The 17571-nt window shown below is 53.7% G+C and overlaps 1 protein-coding gene across 1 annotated transcript in view; it reads left to right on the top strand.

The window, feature by feature from the left end:
- Nucleotides 1–3362: 3362 nt before the first annotated feature.
- The window catches only part of UGP2 (UDP-glucose pyrophosphorylase 2), a 37749-nt gene continuing 23540 nt past the window's right edge, over nucleotides 3363–17571 (top strand). The window contains exon 1 of the mRNA XM_061573728.1: nucleotides 3363–3502. The gene's annotated coding sequence lies outside the window, so the exon portion shown is untranslated. The remainder of the gene's footprint in view (nucleotides 3503–17571) is intronic.

The following is a 17571-nucleotide window of genomic DNA, read 5'->3' as shown; positions in this document are numbered from 1 at the left end:
GCATCGCCCAAAGCCAGTAGCGGCGTAACGAGCGTGGGGGGCAGGCAGGAGGTGCCTTGGCCAAAGCTACGAGTTGGAGTGGGTGGGGGGGTCCTGGGTGGGGGGTCCCCCCTTGACAACCACCATGATATTGTGTGTTCGACGAACAGCGTGTAAAAGAACGACATCACTTAAATTTCAAAACGCGGTTTCAATTCACTTTTTTTTTTATCAAAATGCCATCATCACTCACGCGCCACCTTCTCAATTGTCAATTGCAGTAGTCAACGCAGCGGCTATTGCGAATAGGTGGCAGCACTGCACGGGGCTGCGTTTTGTTTAGAGAGGACGGAGCAGGTGGCCGAGTCCGTGAGTTACGGCGCTCTGGCGAGTTCAAGTTCAAGTTCATGTATTAGGTATAGAGCCCTGTGAGCCATTCGGCATATCGGGGGTACTCGTTTGAGGCCGAGCCGCAGGGAATGGATTCTTTGTTCCGCTGCAAGTCTCCTACCACCACTCTCCCATTGACATATTTCGTTGCTTCCTCTTAGTACCTTTCACGCGACGGTCAATGGTATAGTGTATAGCATATTGTATAATAATAAATAGTATTAAAGTGTAATGTTTAATACAATGTATAAGGTAATATATAGTATCGTAATTTTATAGTGAATATATAGCAGTGTGGTATACAGTTGGTTGGGTAGAATAATACATAGTGTAATATGACAATGTATAGTCTATAAGCATATTAGTTGCTGCGGCGCCAAATTATTAACATTCCTTCCCTTTATTAATTCTAACCTTACTCCCTCCCTTTGATACTGCTAATCCTGCATAATGCATGAGCATAATGACTTTAAACCCCTCGCCAAACCTCCTACGCATTTCACAAGTAGTACTAATCGCAATCTTCATTTCCCATAAATATGCTAAATTCCTCTTGATATGCAAATTATTTTGTCAAGACGCTCTTCGCCCCTCCATCCGAGCTTAAATAGTCGCTCCAAGCCTGGGGCGTTACATTCAGACGCTGTCTTCTCGACAGACCTGTTCTCCACCTGAAGACGGCTGCTTGCGTTGTGGCCGAAACGTCGTGCGAATTATTTTATTATGTTTTATTTTTATTATTTTCCTTCTACGTGACTTTACCGAAAGAACCAAGAAGATGAATCCCTGCAGTGACGAAAGCTTTAAATCGAAATTTTACTCTGATGATGATAATGATATGCACTGTCCTTGAAGTTGATTGGTGCACACCCGAGACAGCTTTTCTTAGAGCCTAGTTTCCATTGGTGTTGGACCAGATGACGCCAAAAGGCGTACAACTCAAAGAAAACGCACTATCAGAGTATTGAGAGCTCGGGGTAAGCATTTACACTATGAGACCTCCTTTACCAGTGGCAAAATATAGTGATGGGTTTTTACCCTTATCATCATCAGAGTTGTTTATTTTTGTTTGCATTTTAACTGCTTGTGTTGTGGTTATTGCAAACATGATGCCTTGTATAAAGGTGTCAGTTTTTGTACCAGTTGAAAGGGTAAAAACCTATTACTATGTTTTGCCACTGGTAAAGGAGGTCTCATAGCGTGCCGGGTTTGTTTTTATTTTTAGGTGCTCCCGAAACTGCACTTGTCCCCAACGTAACGGTGTCGGCTACACAGGGGGGGACCTTTATCTTTATACTGTTTACGTGCGAAACCCCAAGGGTCAAGTTTCCTTATCGGCGTTTGTAGAAACAACAGCCGCAGCAGTTGCCCCCAGCACCAAGGCAAAGTTCCCCCGTGTAGCCTTAACAGACTGTTGGGGCAAGTGCTGCTAGCGAGCAGGGATGTCTCCGCAGAGGTCACACAAAGGTCCCAGGTGCAGCCTTTGCCAGACTGTGAGGGCACACGAGGTGGTGTGGGAGCACCACGCCCGACCGCCTTTGTCTCCCCCAGTGCTGTTGTTACGCACACCACACCAGGTCTTTGTTTAAGGCTGAGTCGACCTAGGGGGGAGACCCAGCAGCGGTTCAGATGTTCGTCAGTGATGTTGGCCCGTGAGCCGCGAATCGAACTCGGTCCGTAGGTTTTCATAGCGCGACGCGCTAACCGCCGCGCCACCACTCCGCACATTTTCTCACCTGGATTTAAAAAAAAAAAATTTACTAAAACTCCACGTATTCTTGGTTCTTTCGATAAAGTCACGTGGAAGGGAAATAATGAAATAAAAAAAATTTAACAATTAAATTCTCACGACGTTTCGATTGCAACACAAGCAACCATTATCAGGTGTGAAAACCACAGCAAGAAAATTTAATCGAAATTTAAAACTCCAAGGTTGCGTTGCGTGCGCGTGTGAGCAGACTTTTATCGCCGTATTGGGGACAGGGGCAAAACTAAAAACAACTTTGGGGGGGTGTGCGTCTTTCAATTATCCCGAGAATTCGGTAGGGGTGGGATAAACGTCTTCTTCACTCAGCGTGGAACTGGGGTTGAGGTCTAGGGGCAAGGTTGAAAACCCCCACGCTTGTCTGCATTGGTCGTGTTGACAGAGGCAACCGGGCTCGCACGTGCTCGGGGTGGGAAGGGGTGGGGTTCAGGGGGGGGGGGGGGCAGACTTAGGGGAGGGGGCAGAGGGGCGGGGTTTGAAGGGTAATGGGCGGGGTTTGGGTGAGGGGGGCGTGGTTAGAAAGATGAGGGGCGGGGTTGGGAGGGTGAGGGGCGGGGTTGGGAGGGTGAGGGGCGGGGTTAGAAAGATGAGGGGCGGGGTTGGGAGGGTGAGGGGCGGGGTTAGGCGCGTGAGGGGCGGGGTTGGGAGGGTGAGGGGCGGGGTTGGGAGGGTGAGGGGCGGGGTTAGAAAGATGAGGGGCGGGGTTGGGAGGGTGAGGGGCGGGGTTAGGCGCGTGAGGGGCGGGGTTGGGAGGGTGAGGGGCGGGGTTAGAAAGATGAGGGGCGGGGTTGGGAGGGTGAGGGGCGGGGTTAGGCGCGTGAGGGGCGGGGTTGGGAGGGTGAGGGGCGGGGTTGGGAGGGTGAGGGGCGGGGTTAGAAAGATGAGGGGCGGGGTTGGGAGGGTGAGGGGCGGGGTTAGGCGCGTGAGGGGCGGGGTTGGGAGGGTGAGGGGCGGGGTTAGAAAGATGAGGGGCGGGGTTGGGAGGGTGAGGGGCGGGGTTAGGCGCGTGAGGGGCGGGGTTGGGAGGGTGAGGGGCGGGGTTGGGAGGGTGAGGGGCGGGGTTAGAAAGATGAGGGGCGGGGTTGGGAGGGTGAGGGGCGGGGTTAGGCGCGTGAGGGGCGGGGTTGGGAGGGTGAGGGGCGGGGTTGGGAGGGTGAGGGGCGGGGTTAGGCGCGTGAGGGGCGGGGTTAGGCGCGTGAGGGGCGGGGTTGGGGGGTTGAGGGGCGGGGTAATATAATCTCTCGATGACGTCACCACCCGAGGTGACGTTGCGCGGCTACGGGAGGCCGACGAGTTCAAAACGGCCGAGGCGGCGCGTTTCGTTTCACCTCCTCCTCCTCCTACTCGCTGGCGCAGTGACTTCTGAAGGTAACCTCGCGCGTTCACTTCACCACACGGGGTAACCTCACGTGTTCATCACACGGGGTAACCTCGCGCTCACCACACGGGGTAACCTCACGTTCATCACACGGGGTAACCTCACGTTCACCACACGGGGTAACCTCGTGTTCACCACACGGGGTAACCTCACGTTCATCACACGGGGTAACCTCACATTCATCACACGGGGTAACCTCGTGTTCACCACACGGGGTAACCTCACGTTCATCACACGGGGTAACCTCACATTCATCACACGGGGTAACCTCGTGTTCACCACACGGGGTAACCTCACGTTCACCATACGGGGTAACCTCGCGTTCATCACACGGGGTAACCTCACCCGTTCACCACACGGGGTAACCTCACGTTCACCATACGGGGTAACCTCGCGTTCATCACACGGGGTAACCTCACCCGTTCACCACACGGGGTAACCTCGCGCGTTCACCACACGGGGTAACCTCACGTTCACTCCACGGGGTAACCTCGCGCGTTCACTCCACGGGGTAACCTCGCGCGTTCACTCCACGGGGTAACCTCGCGTGTTCACCACACGGGGTAACCTCACGCGTACACCCCAGTGCGGATGACAGCGTCATACCGGAGGTGGTCGTGCGTTGTGGTGTTGGTTGTGGTGGTGGTGATGATGGTGATGATGAGTGGTGGTGGTGGTTGTGATGATGGTGATGATTGGTGGTGTGGTGGTGGTGGTGATGATGGTGATGATGAGTGGTGTGATGGTTGTGATGATGGTGATGATTGGTGGTGTGGTGGTGGTGGTGATGATGGTGATGATTGGTGGTGTGGTGGTGGTGATGATGGTGATGATGAGTGGTGTGATGGTTGTGATGATGGTGATGATTGGTGGTGTGGTGGTGGTGATGGTGGTGATGATGAGTGGTGTGATGGTGGTGATGATGGTGATGATTGGTGGTGTGGTGGTGGTGATGGTGGTGATGATGAGTGGTGTGATGGTGGTGATGATGGTGATGATTGGTGGTGTGGTGGTGGTGATGATGGTGATGATGAGTGGTGAGTGGTGGTTGTGATGATGAGTGGTGTGGTGGTGGTGAGGGGTGGTTGTGATGATGGTGATGAGTGATAGTGGAGGTGATGGTGGATGGTGATGAGTGGTAGTGGTGGTGATGAGTGGAGGTGATGGTGGATGGTGGTGAGTGGTGGTTGTGATGATAGTGGTGATGGTGGATGGTGCTGCTGGTCACAGTGGAGGTGATGGTGGATGGTGATGAGTGGTAGTGGTGGTGGATGGGTGCTGCTGGTCACAGTGGAGGTGATAGTGGAGGTGATGGTGGATGGTGATGAGTGGTAGTGGCGGTGATGGTGGTGAGTGGTAGTGGTGGTGATGGTGGTGATGATGAGTGGTGTGATGGTGGTGATGATGGTGATGAGTGGTGGTGTGGTGGTGGTGATGGTGGTGATGATGAGTGGTGTGATGGTGGTGATGGTGATGATGAGTGGTGTGATGGTTGTGATGATGGTGATGATGAGTGGAGTGATGGTGGTGATGATGGTGATGATTGGTGGTGTGGTGGTGGTGATGGTGGTGATGATGAGTGGTGTGATGGTGGTGATGATGGTGATGATTGGTGGTGTGGTGGTGGTGATGGTGATGATGAGTGGTGGTTGTGGTTGTGATGATGGTGATGATGAGTGGTGAGTGGTGGTTGTGATGATGGTGATGATGAGTGGTGAGTGGTGGTTGTGATGATGGTGATGATGAGTGGTGGTTGTGGTTGTGATGATGGTGATGATGAGTGGTGAGTGGTGGTTGTGATGATGGTGATGATGAGTGGTGAGTGGTGGTTGTGATGATGAGTGGTGTGGTGGTGGTGAGGGGTGGTTGTGATGATGGTGATGAGTGATAGTGGAGGTGATGGTGATGGTGATGAGTGGTAGTGGTGGTGATGGTGGTGATGATGAGTGGTGGTGGTGGTTGTGATGATGGTGATGATTGGTGGTGTGATGGTTGTGATGATGGTGATGATTGGTGGTGTGATGGTTGTGATGATGGTGATGATTGGTGGTGTGATGGTTGTGATGATGGTGATGATTGGTGGTGTGATGGTTGTGATGATGGTGATGATTGGTGGTGTGATGGTTGTGATGATGGTGATGATTGGTGGTGTGATGGTTGTGATGATGGTGATGATGAGTGGTGGTGGTGGTTGTGATGATGGTGATGATTGGTGGTGTGATGGTTGTGATGATGGTGATGATTGGTGGTGTGATGGTTGTGATGATGGTGATGATTGGTGGTGTGATGGTTGTGATGATGGTGATGATTGGTGGTGTGATGGTTGTGATGATGGTGATGATGAGTGGTGGTGGTGGTTGTGATGATGGTGATGATTGGTGGTGTGGTGGTGGTGATGATGGTGATGATTGGTGGTGTGGTGGTGAGTGGTGGTGATGATGGTGATGATGAGTGGTGTGATGGTTGTGATGATGGTGATGATTGGTGGTGTGGTGGTGGTGATGATGGTAATGATTGGTGGTGTGATGGTTGTGATGATGGTGATGATTGGTGGTGTGTTGGTTGTGATGATGGTGATGATTGGTGGTGTGGTGGTGGTGGTGATGATGGTGATGATTGGTGGTGTGGTGGTGGTGATGATGGTGATGATGAGTGGTGTGATGGTTGTGATGATGGTGATGATTGGTGGTGTGGTGGTGGTGATGATGGTGATGATTGGTGGTGTGGTGGTGGTGATGATGGTGATGATGAGTGGTGTGATGGTTGTGATGATGGTGATGATTGGTGGTGTGGTGGTGAGTGGTGGTGGTGGTGATGATGGTGATGATTGGTGGTGTGGTGGTGGTGATGATGGTGATGATGAGTGGTGTGATGGTTGTGATGATGGGGATGATTGGTGGTGTGGTGGTGAGTGGTGGTGGTGGTGATGATGGTGATGATTGGTGGTGTGGTGGTGGTGATGGTGGTGATGATGAGTGGTGTGATGGTGGTGATGATGGTGATGATTGGTGGTGTGGTGGTGGTGATGGTGGTGATGATGAGTGGTGGTTGTGGTTGTGATGATGGTGATGATGAGTGGTGGTTGTGATGATGAGTGGTGTGGTGGTGGTGAGGGGTGGTTGTGATGATGGTGATGAGTGATAGTGGAGGTGATGGTGGATGGTGATGAGTGGTAGTGGTGGTGATGGTGATGAGTGGTAGTGGTGGTGATGGTGGATGGTGATGAGTGATAGTGGTGGTGATGGTGGTGATGATGAGTGGTGGTTGTGGTGGTGATGATGATGGTGATGATTGGTGGTGGTGGTGGTTGTGATGATGGTGATGATGAGTGGTGGTGATGATGGTGATGATGGTGATGATGAGTGGTGTGATGGTTGTGATGATGGTGATGATTGGTGGTGTGGTGGTGAGTGGTGGTGATAGTGGAGGTGATGGTGGATGGTGATGGTGGATGGTGATGAGTGATAGTGGTGGTGATAGTGGTGGTGATAGTGGAGGTGATGGTGGATGGTGGTGAGTGGTGGTTGTGATGATAGTGGTGATGGTGGATGGTGCTGCTGGTCACAGTGGAGGTGATAGTGGAGGTGATGAGTGGTAGTGGTGGTGATGGTGGATGGTGATGAGTGATACTGGTGGTGATGGTGGATGGTGATGAGTGGTAGTGGTGGTGATGGTGGAGGTGATGGTGGAGGGTGCTGCTGGTCACTGGAGGTGATAGTGGAGGTGATGGTGGATGGTGATGAGTGGTGATGGTGGATGGTGCTGCTGGTCACAGTGGAGGTGATGGTGGATGGTGATTAGTGGTAGTGATGGTGGAGGGTGCTGCTGGTCACAGTGGAGGTGATGGTGGATGGTGCTGCTGGTCACAGTGGAGGTGATGGTGGATGGCGATGGTGGTGGTGATGGTGGATGGGTGCTGCTGGTCACAGTGGAGGTGATGGTGGATGATGATGGTGGAGGTGATGGTGGAGGGTGCTGCTGGTCACAGTGGAGGTGATGTTGACTCGTGGAGTTGCCAGTCGTGAGTGTTAGGCCGTATTTTGGTATCCAAAGTGGCTATTGTATGGCGAGTGATAGAGGTGGTAGTTGTAGGTGGAGTGATTATTGAAGGTGGTGACTCGTTGGTGACTGCTTAGCTTACGATATCGGACGAGATTGGGTGCAGTTCATGTAATTTCGTCATGAGAATTAGGTCGGGTTGCTGTGGTGGGGGGATGGGTTTTGGTCGCCATCGGAATGTGGAATTTCCACCTCTGGCTCAGGGCTGCCAACAGATTTGAGTGCCGGTCTCTGCGTGTTCCGGTGACACTTTAATGTTTTTCTAACTCCCACTAAATGACGCGTTACTTTGTCGGGGCACGAGTCAAAGGCTTGGGGTGGTTTACCAAACACTAAAATGATAAACCATTTGTTTTATTTTAGCAGGTAAGGCCCCACTGAGCTACGTAGCTCCTTTTCAGAAAAGGCTCAACGAAGTGGCTTATCGCGTGGAAATTCATAGCGGCCAATTACTCTAAACGCACGATGTTGTTTCTAAATGTGGAGGGGGAAACCAGATCGACCCGGAGAAAATCCACGCGACCACGGCGAGAGAGAGAGCGAGAGACATGCAAACTCCAAATATACATGGGATCGAACCCACGACCTCCTGCATACCAGGCGAGGGAGATGACATCTCACCACCGTGACTGACACCTCGCTGGTAGGCAGGATGGCCGATGGCCGATGGTCATGAACGGTGATGGAGTGGCAGTCAAGGAGTTGGAACGCGTCCGAGAGGACATCAACCGTGGAGACGGAGTGATTCAAACCGGCACGCGTGGCGGGTCCTTTGATAGATAGTCACGTCGCACGATCGTGGGACGTGGCGACGACTTGGAAAGCCTCCTCCATCCAGCAGTGGACTAACCACGGCTGATCATGATGATGATGGTGAGCGGTGGTGGGTGAGGGTGAGGAGCGGTGGTGTAGCGGTTAGCGCTACGCTGCCCTACGAACCCGGTGACCCGAGTTCGATTTCCGCGCCCGGCCAACACCGGTGACGATTATCTGAACCGGTGCTGGGCCTCCCCTAGGTCGACTCAGCCTCAAATTAGTACCTGGTAAGGCGTGTAAACATCGCCACAGGTGAGACAAAGGTGGCCAGGCATGGTTGCTGGCCACCTACCCCCTCGTGTGCCGTGGCGGCCTTTATAGGTGCTCGCTTACAGCACTTGCCCCAACAGTCTGTTGGGGCAAGTGCTGTTGGCTATTGCGCAACGCACGCCTGGACTCGCGTGTTCAGAGATTTGTTTGAGACGTGAGGATTTGCGGTTTGAAGAAGTACCCCCAGGTTGACCCTCGCCTTATCTTGGTTTGTCTCCCAGAGTTCTGGGCTTGTTCAATAAAAAAACAATCAAATGAACGGAACCAAAGGTCACCTTCGGTTGCTTTTCATTCACGGTGGGACGCCAGGCCACTGTAATATCTCGCGTGCGCCCTTCGCGCATTTAAGTCGTCTGGTGCCACTCGCTCTCGAGCCTGTATTTAGAAAGATGAGATTTGCATGCGGGCGAAGACGCGTCTGCGTGCGCTCGACGGTGCAGCTCGCCATTCCTGCCGATTTTCGTTCGTGTGCAAGCGAGCGTGAAATGTAAAAAACAGCAGAGAGACCCTGCTCCAGTTCCATGCCCCAGTTCCATACCCCGGCCACAAACGCCACTAAACTATTTACATCCGAACCAGTACTCGACGCCATCACTCCCACCGACCCCCATCGCTGAACCGCACTGACGCGGTGCGGTGAAATATGGTCAAACAAACCCAGGGGGGTGGGGTGGGGGAGGCCTTCATCCAAAAGTGTCTTGGCAAAGGAGCTGCCCTTGGATGAGTCGACCACCGCTCCCTTCGTGTGAGTTGTGTGTCTGGCGGAAGCAGCCGCTGGCTCAAGTGAGCTCTGAATGTCGCCAGCCGCGCTGTCGCTCGTTTAAGCGGCGGACGTCCTCGCCACGAGTTCGGTTCGAGGCCAAGTTTGCGGAGTCCCATCCATCATCATCGTCGTCGTCGTCATCGACACGTGCGTGCGTTTGTTCGAACTTATTTCCCACCGTTCGTAGCCAACCGCGCTCATCGAAGGTGCGACATCATCAATGTCGTCGTTATCTCCCCTCCCGGGGTTCGTAAATAAGCTCCTCCGAATCGATGAGTCTGGACCAGCTGTTGACAAGTCGGCGTTGCGTTGGGCTTTTTCGCTGTTGTATTTTTTTTGGGATGTTCGATTATTTTTAGTTTACGCATTCAACAACCGTGTAGTTTGGAATGTGGCCGGTCGCTGCGATTGTTTCCGTTCGAGTAGCAAAGCTCGGCGTGGTGCGGGCGTTTTGCTTGTTTCGCGTGAAGCGGACGGGCTCGCTTTGCAGCGTTGCGTACACACGATCCAGATTACACAACTCAAAAGTGGCTCTGTACGGAGCCTGCTTGTGAGGGCACGCTCAGGACGCCGTACGGAAACGGCGGTCATGCTTCTTTTGTAAGAGCGACAAAGAGGGGGTCATCGGTCGACGGGCAAGAGGGGGAAGGAGTTGGAAGGTGGACTGGGCAGGGAGCCGACAACGTGAACGGCTGGGGGAAGCGAGTTGCAAACCTTGGGGTCACCAGAGGAGAGTGAGCAGCCTCGCACCGAGACTTGAAACTTGAGCAGCAGAGGCTTCGTTCGCTTCGGTTGTTCTGAATCCTGAGTTAAACCGCCCCCACCCCATTCCCCAACGCACTGGCGGCTGCGATGAATTTTTGCAAGCGAGTGTCACTCGCCTACCATGCCATTGCGACAGACCGGTTCATTTTAGAGGCGTTGGGAGAACATTTCTTTGAAACCAACGCAGATCGCGCACGTCACGAAGGTGTGTTCCCGGAGGGCATGGTTCACTCGGCTCCTGGTCCTCGCAACTCTCCCCCCCCCCCCCACCTTTACGACTTTCCTTCCCTCTGTAAATGTTGCAAATCGCGTTGTTGCACACGCCTTGCGTGCCCTATAATCACGACGCACTTTCTGCGTGCCCTAAGGTTGCGGGAGCGCATCGCTGCGAAACCCCCCGGCAAACGCACTGTTGATTCCGCTCGCGGCTTCCAACATCGGTAACGAATATCCTAAACGTGTCCTGGGCCTCCCCTAGGTCAGCTCAGCCTCGAACGAGTAGCAAGTGTGGTGTGTAAAAATATCAGCATTGGGGAGACAAAGGCGGCCGGGCAGGGTGCTGACCACCACACGTCCCTCGTGTGCCAAGCCAGACTTGACCTAACCATTTGTTGAAGGCTATACGGAGGAGTTTTGTTTATTGCTAAACAGTAGCCATTTGTGGCTACTGTTTAGCAATAATGTGGTGTGTGCAGTGAGTAATGGCTTACTCGACCCTGACTTTGTAAACGTGGAGGAGTGTGAACTGGACGTGGCAGTACACGGGGGGACTGGAGCTGAGATATGATCATTATCGTCGATCTCCAGTGAAGTATTAGATCAGAAATCGGAATCTTTATTTTATCCTGTTCGATTCCCACTTGCGACCGATAACGACGACCAGCGAATAACTCAACCGATCCTGGAACCCTCCCCGAGGTCGACTCGGCGTTAAGCGCCGTGGGGAGACAAAGGCAGCCGGGCGTGGTGCTGACCACACACCCCACACACCTCGCCGTCAGAATCAGAATCTTTATTTCGACTGGAGGAGTAATCTGATGAGGATGCCCAGTAGGGGCACAGGCTTCAACAAGTGTACAACAGTGAACAATGCAAAAAACTATAAAATAGAGACGGGGTAAGCAAGTCACTTATTAAAGATAAATATAAGTGTAGTGGGTTCTAATCAGGCGCACACCAAGCCTTGGGAACAACACGTTTATTCACGAACGCAACCAACACTGCTCAACATTCCAAGGTTAACTATGTACATTACGGGTTAACTACGTAAGGTGGTGGCCACCATTCCTCATTCCTAACCACCTAATCATCTGAACAGAATCACGATATGGTTGAACCAGAACAGCCGACACGCCGTAGGGTCTTCGTGTGCGGAGACTGAAGAGCAAGGATCGAAGAATTGCTGCTTCATTCCCGGGTCAAACAGCCACGCTCCCTCTCAGGACACACCCCCTTCTTGATCCTTCCAGGAGGCTCTGGGTCCACATCACGTGGCCTGCTCGCCCCCTCCTGGGGGCCCCCGTGCCCCCTCGTCCGGTCACGTGCTCTCGCGCGTTCACCCAGACTGTCATGTCCTGACCAGACCTCCGTGACATCCGGAATCTACCCTCTCGTGAGCCCCTAGGTATAGTACACCCACTGTAGCCATAGCATGGCTCATTTACGTCATTACAAAAGTATAAAGGAAATGTGAGTGTAGATTGCACAAGGACATACATTCCTGTGGCAAAACAATGGCGAAACCAGTCCTCGGCCACGCCAAGACTGACGCACAGCCCCTCATTAAAATTGCTAATGCGGCGGCGTACGTGGGGCGGGAGGCACACGATGATGATGACGACGACGATGACGATCACAACGATGACGACGATGATGATGATGATGATGATGCTGCTGGTTTAGTTGGGCTGCCAGAATCCAGCCTACCCACCAGCCGTCGTGAAAGAGACATTACACAAGGAGAGCCCAAGGGGGGGGTCATTGGGAGTGTTATCTGCTGACTCGGTTTAACACGTGGCAGGAGGCTTTCGCGACCAATATCAATAATGGAGGTTTTTTTGGGGTTAGATTGCGTAAATATGAATTTGTTGTTGAATCAGGCACCACCCGACACGGCCAATTAGTGAGGTTTGTCAGTTTGACACGTAGGCTGTCGCGATCAATATTATCCATAATGGAGGTTTTTTTGGGTTAGATTGCGCAAATATAAATGTGTCGTTAAACCCGACGAAGCCAATTAGTGAGATTTGGCAGTTTAACACGTAGGCTTTCGCTACCAATATTATCCATGATAGAGGTTTTTTTGTTGGGTCAGATCGCATAAATATGTGTCCACTGACCATCGGCTTGTCATCTGTGAGATGTGCCTGCCATTCTTCCACTCGGGTGGTGGGTGTACACCCAGGACCCCATTCAAATCCACAGTGGCCTGGTCTCAGCAGATGAAATTTGCAAGCGAGAATTTCATCATCGCTTCACAGCTGGGGTTGGCATCGTTCCCCACTCCTCCTGATGCCGAGGGGAAATGGACAAGGTTTAGGACTGTGGCTCATGCAGCTGCAATGGCTGCGTTGGGTACACAGTCCAGACCTCCTAAGAGACCCTGGCTGACAGAGGAGGTGTTCAGGCTGGCTGAAAAAAAGCGACAGGCCCCACTCTCATCGGCTACAGCATCCTATGTCCGATAATGAGGAGGCTTACCGCAGCCTTCGCTCTGAGAGCCGTGAGGTGCTGCAATAATGAGTGGTGGCCGTGGGTTGCTGGGGAGATGGAATCTGCCTCAGTAGCCCACGATCACAAATCACTCACTCCATAAAAGAGTAACTTGCAGTGCCACATATATCACCATCAGGGGAAAGGAGGGTAATCTGATCTCCGACCCCCAGGAACAGGTTTGCAGATTTTCTGAGCATTTCTGTGAGGTTTTGGGGTAGGGTAAATCCCTCAGCCTGGAAAACATCATGGGGCAAAGTGTGGATGACCCTGCTGAGGCTGTGGGACCTCAAATTTTGGAAGTAGTAGTCACCCCCTGTGAGTGGCTGGCTGAGGTGCCATCTGTTGAGGAAGTACAGAAGGCGATCCGGAGTCTGAGACCAGGAAAAGCATTGGGCAGAGATGATCTCCCAAGCGAAATGCTGAGGGAGGGTGGCGTTTGTGCACTGACTGCCCTACATGTCATCATCACAACAGTCTGGACCACTGGGCGGTTCTGCAGGATTGGAAGGATGCCCTGGTGGTCCCCCTGTTTAAGAAGGAGGACCACACAGGCTAACAACTACAGGGGCATCTCCCTCCTCAGTGTGCCGGCAAAGGTCCTCGCAAGGATTATTCAACATCGCCTTGCCAGGCATGCTGTGGAGAGGCTTCCGGAGCACCAATGTGGTTTCAGGAAAGGGCGGTCCTGCATAGATGCCATATTTTCTGTCCATCTGCTACATCTCTGCTTTATTGGCCTGGTCAAGACCTATGATACCATCGGTCGGCCTGGGCTCTGGGTTGTTGTTCGTGCTTTTGGAGTCCCTGACTCTTTGTTCACAATCATTAATGACCTTCATGATGGGTAAAACTACGTGGCCGGGAGTCGGAGCTATTCCCTGTTCACCTTGGGGTGCGACAGGGATGTCCTCTGGCTCCCACATTATTTAACATCTATTTTTACTACGTAGTTCGTGAAGCCTTCGATGGCTGTACCGGGGGAATTTCCATCTGGTACAGATACAATGGGAGGATGATCATTACCCGGGTCTGCAATTGGGAGCCATCCCTTTTCGTCAATTATGTTAAGTATGCCGATGATCTGGTGATTGCTGCTCACTCAGAGGAGGAGTTGGAGGCACTGCTGCTGAACCTGGAGCATGCCACTAAGAGGTGGGGCCTTACCATCAGCCCCACCAAAACTAAGCACCTACCTGGGTATTTTTTTTCCATCCGACACTCCACCCCTACAACTCCCAATTGGTGATGAGGCAGTTGTGGAGAGAGTGCAGAGTTGTCCATATCTGGACAGTTTTCTCATGACCGGCTCCAGTTTGTTTTACAGCAGAGGTCTCACTCCGAATGAGTCGAGTTGCATCTTTTCATCGGCTGCATAATGCTGTGTGGAAGCTACCTGCTCTGTCGCTCCACACGAAGCTTCAGGTCTTCTTGGCCATGGTCATGCCCTCCCTTCTCTATGCTTGTGAAACATGGACCTCCCTAATGAAGCATCTTCGCCGGTTCGAAACATTTAGGCTGGCCTGCCTACGATCCATCCAGGGTTTAACCAGGCTGCATTGTGTGAGGAGCTCACAAATCCTTGAAAGATCTGGGCAAAGTCCCGTCGGTGAGCTCCTCCGACAGACAAGGCTGCTTTGGCTGGGTCATGTAGCCCGCATGCCCAGCCACCGCATGCCTAAAGAGCTTTTGTTCGGCTGGATCGAGGGGGCTAAATGGGTGCGGCACAGGCTACAGAAGAGATGGAGTGATGTGGTACAGGAGGATGTGGAGCTGAGTGGACTTGCCTACGACTGGTACCAGCGGTGTCAAGATTGGCCTCTGTGGAGGAGGCTCGTGAGGGCGCTCCTGGGCAGTTGGAGGAAGTCACCCTCCAGCAACAACAAAGGGCAGAGGAGCGACGCTCACAACAACGAGCGGAGCGCCGGGTGGCTTAAACACAGAAAATTGCCACAGTAGGGGGCAAAGGTGATCCATCTCATTCAGTCGACCTATGGCACCTGGGCCTGTCCCGTGACTTTCTTAACGTGCACATAGCCTGGCACTAGCATCGTGGTGACGTCACCGTCACTTAGCGGTGCATGGCGGTTGTTGTTGGGGAGCGGTAGTGCAACAGTTTTCTGCTCCATGAACCCGGCCACCCACGTTCGATTCCTGCTCACGGCCAACACCGGTGACAATTATCTGAACCGGTCCTGGGCCTCCCCTAGGTCGGCTCGACCTTAAATCAGTACCTGGTGCGGTGTGTCAAAAAAAACAGCACTTGCCCCGACAGTCTGTGAAGGCTATTCACGGGGGGGAACCTTCGTCTTTGTCATCGAGTTGTCCGCGGCGATCCGGCGGCGTGGCCGAGTTGGCAGTTGTGTTCGGCGTTTGCCGTCATGGCGTTTTGCCGCACAAGGGAGAAGCTTTGTTCGGGTTTCCTCACGGGGTGCGGGGGGGGGTGGCGGGGGGGGGGAGTTTGATTGGCGGGTGGCCCCGGCTTCGTTAGTGAGGAATGCCCCCTGACCCTCGTGGTGTGGAGGGGGGGGCGCTCCGGTTTCACCGCTCTCGCGTTTCCACGTCGCGCGTCTCTTGCGCTCTCGTTCGTATTGCTTGCCGCCTTCTCTCCGGCACCGAACGGGAGGGGGAGTCGGGGGTTTTGCCGTTGATTTAAAGGGCGGCCGAGCTCTGGCAAAAACAACGATGTGGGGGGACGCTGCTGCTGATGATGCTGCTGCCGCTGATGCTGCTGCTGCTGATGATGCTGCTGCTGATGCTGCTGATGATGATGCTGCTGCTGTTGATGATGATGCTGCTGATGCTGATGCTGCCGCTGATGCTGCCGCCGCTGCTGCTGCCGCTGATGCTGATGCTGCTGATGATGATGCTGCTGCTGATGATGATGCTGATGATGATGCTGCTGCTGATGATGCTGCCGCTGCTGATGATGCTGCCGCTGGTGCTGCCGCCGCTGCTGCTACCGCTGATGCTGCCGCTGATGCTGATGCTGCCGCTGATGCTGCCGCTGCTGCTGCTGATGCTGCTGATGATGATGATGCTGCTGCTGATGCTGCTGCTGCTGCTGATGCTGCTGCTGCTGCTGATGATGCTGCTGCTGCTGATGATGATGCTGCTGCTGATGATGCTGCCGCTGATGCTGCCGTCGCTGCTGCTGCCGCTGATGCTGCTGCTGATGCTGCTGCTGCTGCCGCCTCTCCATTGGCGACGCTGCGCAAGCAACACAAACTCCATCGGTGTCACCGTGGCCATCAAAGAAGGATATGTGATTGGTGACATTTCGGGCAGTGGTGCTCCGTAGCAGATGCTCTTTACGTGCTCTGATGAAGGACCATTGCCTGAAACGTCGCCTATTGTACGTAATTGTATTTTTTTTATTGTTTTCAAGGCCACGAGCACACGGTGTTGTTGGCGAACGACGCGTTGAGCTTTTTTTTAGTTCCGGAAGGCGACGTGCCGATGTGCCCGAAGCCGGCCACGCGCGAGTGATTTCGATAATCCGCGTGTCATTTTTACCCCCCCCCCCCTCTGACGTGTGGATTTGGAAACATTAACAAAGTGAGGGGGGGGGGGGCGGCGGGGAGAGCGGGGGGCGAATGTGCTCCCGAGCGAAGACTTCAAAGGGCGCTTAAAAAAAAAACCCCCCGTGGTGAAACACGACCGCTGCAATTTCCACCGGGGACAGAAACAGAATGAGGAACGGCCGCCGCTGCGGACGAGGGGGGAAGGCCGAGGTCGGAGGCGCCGTACCGACCGCCGAGACGGAGGCACGGGACGCGTGACGCGTGGCGGGAGGGGGGGGACGATGGCCGGGAGGGGGGGGGGCCGGTGACTCCTCGTGGTGTCTCCAGCCGGGGAGACTGAGTGGCGAAATCGTCCGGTGCGCAAGGCGGGGGCGGTGGTGGCGACGGTTCAAGGGGGGGGTCGGGGGTCGCGAGCCGCGAGTGAGCCACGTGGCTGCCTGGGAGTCTTGCAGCCTCTGGCGAAATATTGTAATGGTCAGGGACCAGCTGAGCTTGCAAAAAGAATACGCAGCTTACCGCATTCTCCCCTTGATACGACTCCCTCCCCTCCCTCCCCCGCCCCCTCTGCCCAGCATATTATTTAAGAAAAATCTGGGGTGGTGCATCTTGGAATGCGGTAGTTTTGTGTGTGTGTGTGCGCGCGAGTTTGTATTTTATTTCTATGGGGGAGCTGCGGTGTCGCGGCTGGCTTCCTGTGCTACGGAAGCCGGCGTCCCCTCGGTCGACTCGGCCCTAAATGAGTACCTGGTGCGGTGTGTAAACATCGCCACCGGGGAGACAAAGGCGGTCGGGCGTGGTGCTGTCCACCCACCCCATAGTGTACCGTGCCGGCCTCCATCGGTGCTCGCTAACAGCGCTTGCCCCACAAGTCTGTTGAGGCTATGGTGGAATCTTTCTATGTCTATGTGGAAGCAGGCGTGCAGTGGTTAGCACCAGTCGTGGGCCTCCTCTATGTCGACCCGGCCTCAAATGAGTACCTGGTGCGATGTGTGAACATATCACAACGATAGACTACCATTGATGTACAGCCGCAGACCTTTTGTCAATCCACTGCCGGATGAGGGCCTCCCCATCATTGCAGGCCGCTGTGGGGCTGATTGCACCAGTGTGGAGCGTCACGGTGGCTAGGAAATGTTAACGACCTCGCCTG

This window comes from Lethenteron reissneri, chromosome 53 (genome assembly GCF_015708825.2).
Source record: "Lethenteron reissneri isolate LAM-NWPU_2019-01 chromosome 53, ASM1570882v1, whole genome shotgun sequence".
Lineage (NCBI taxonomy): Eukaryota > Metazoa > Chordata > Hyperoartia > Petromyzontiformes > Petromyzontidae > Lethenteron > Lethenteron reissneri.
Note: the sequence above shows the minus strand (reverse complement) of the source record. Positions and strands in the feature narration are given on the sequence as shown.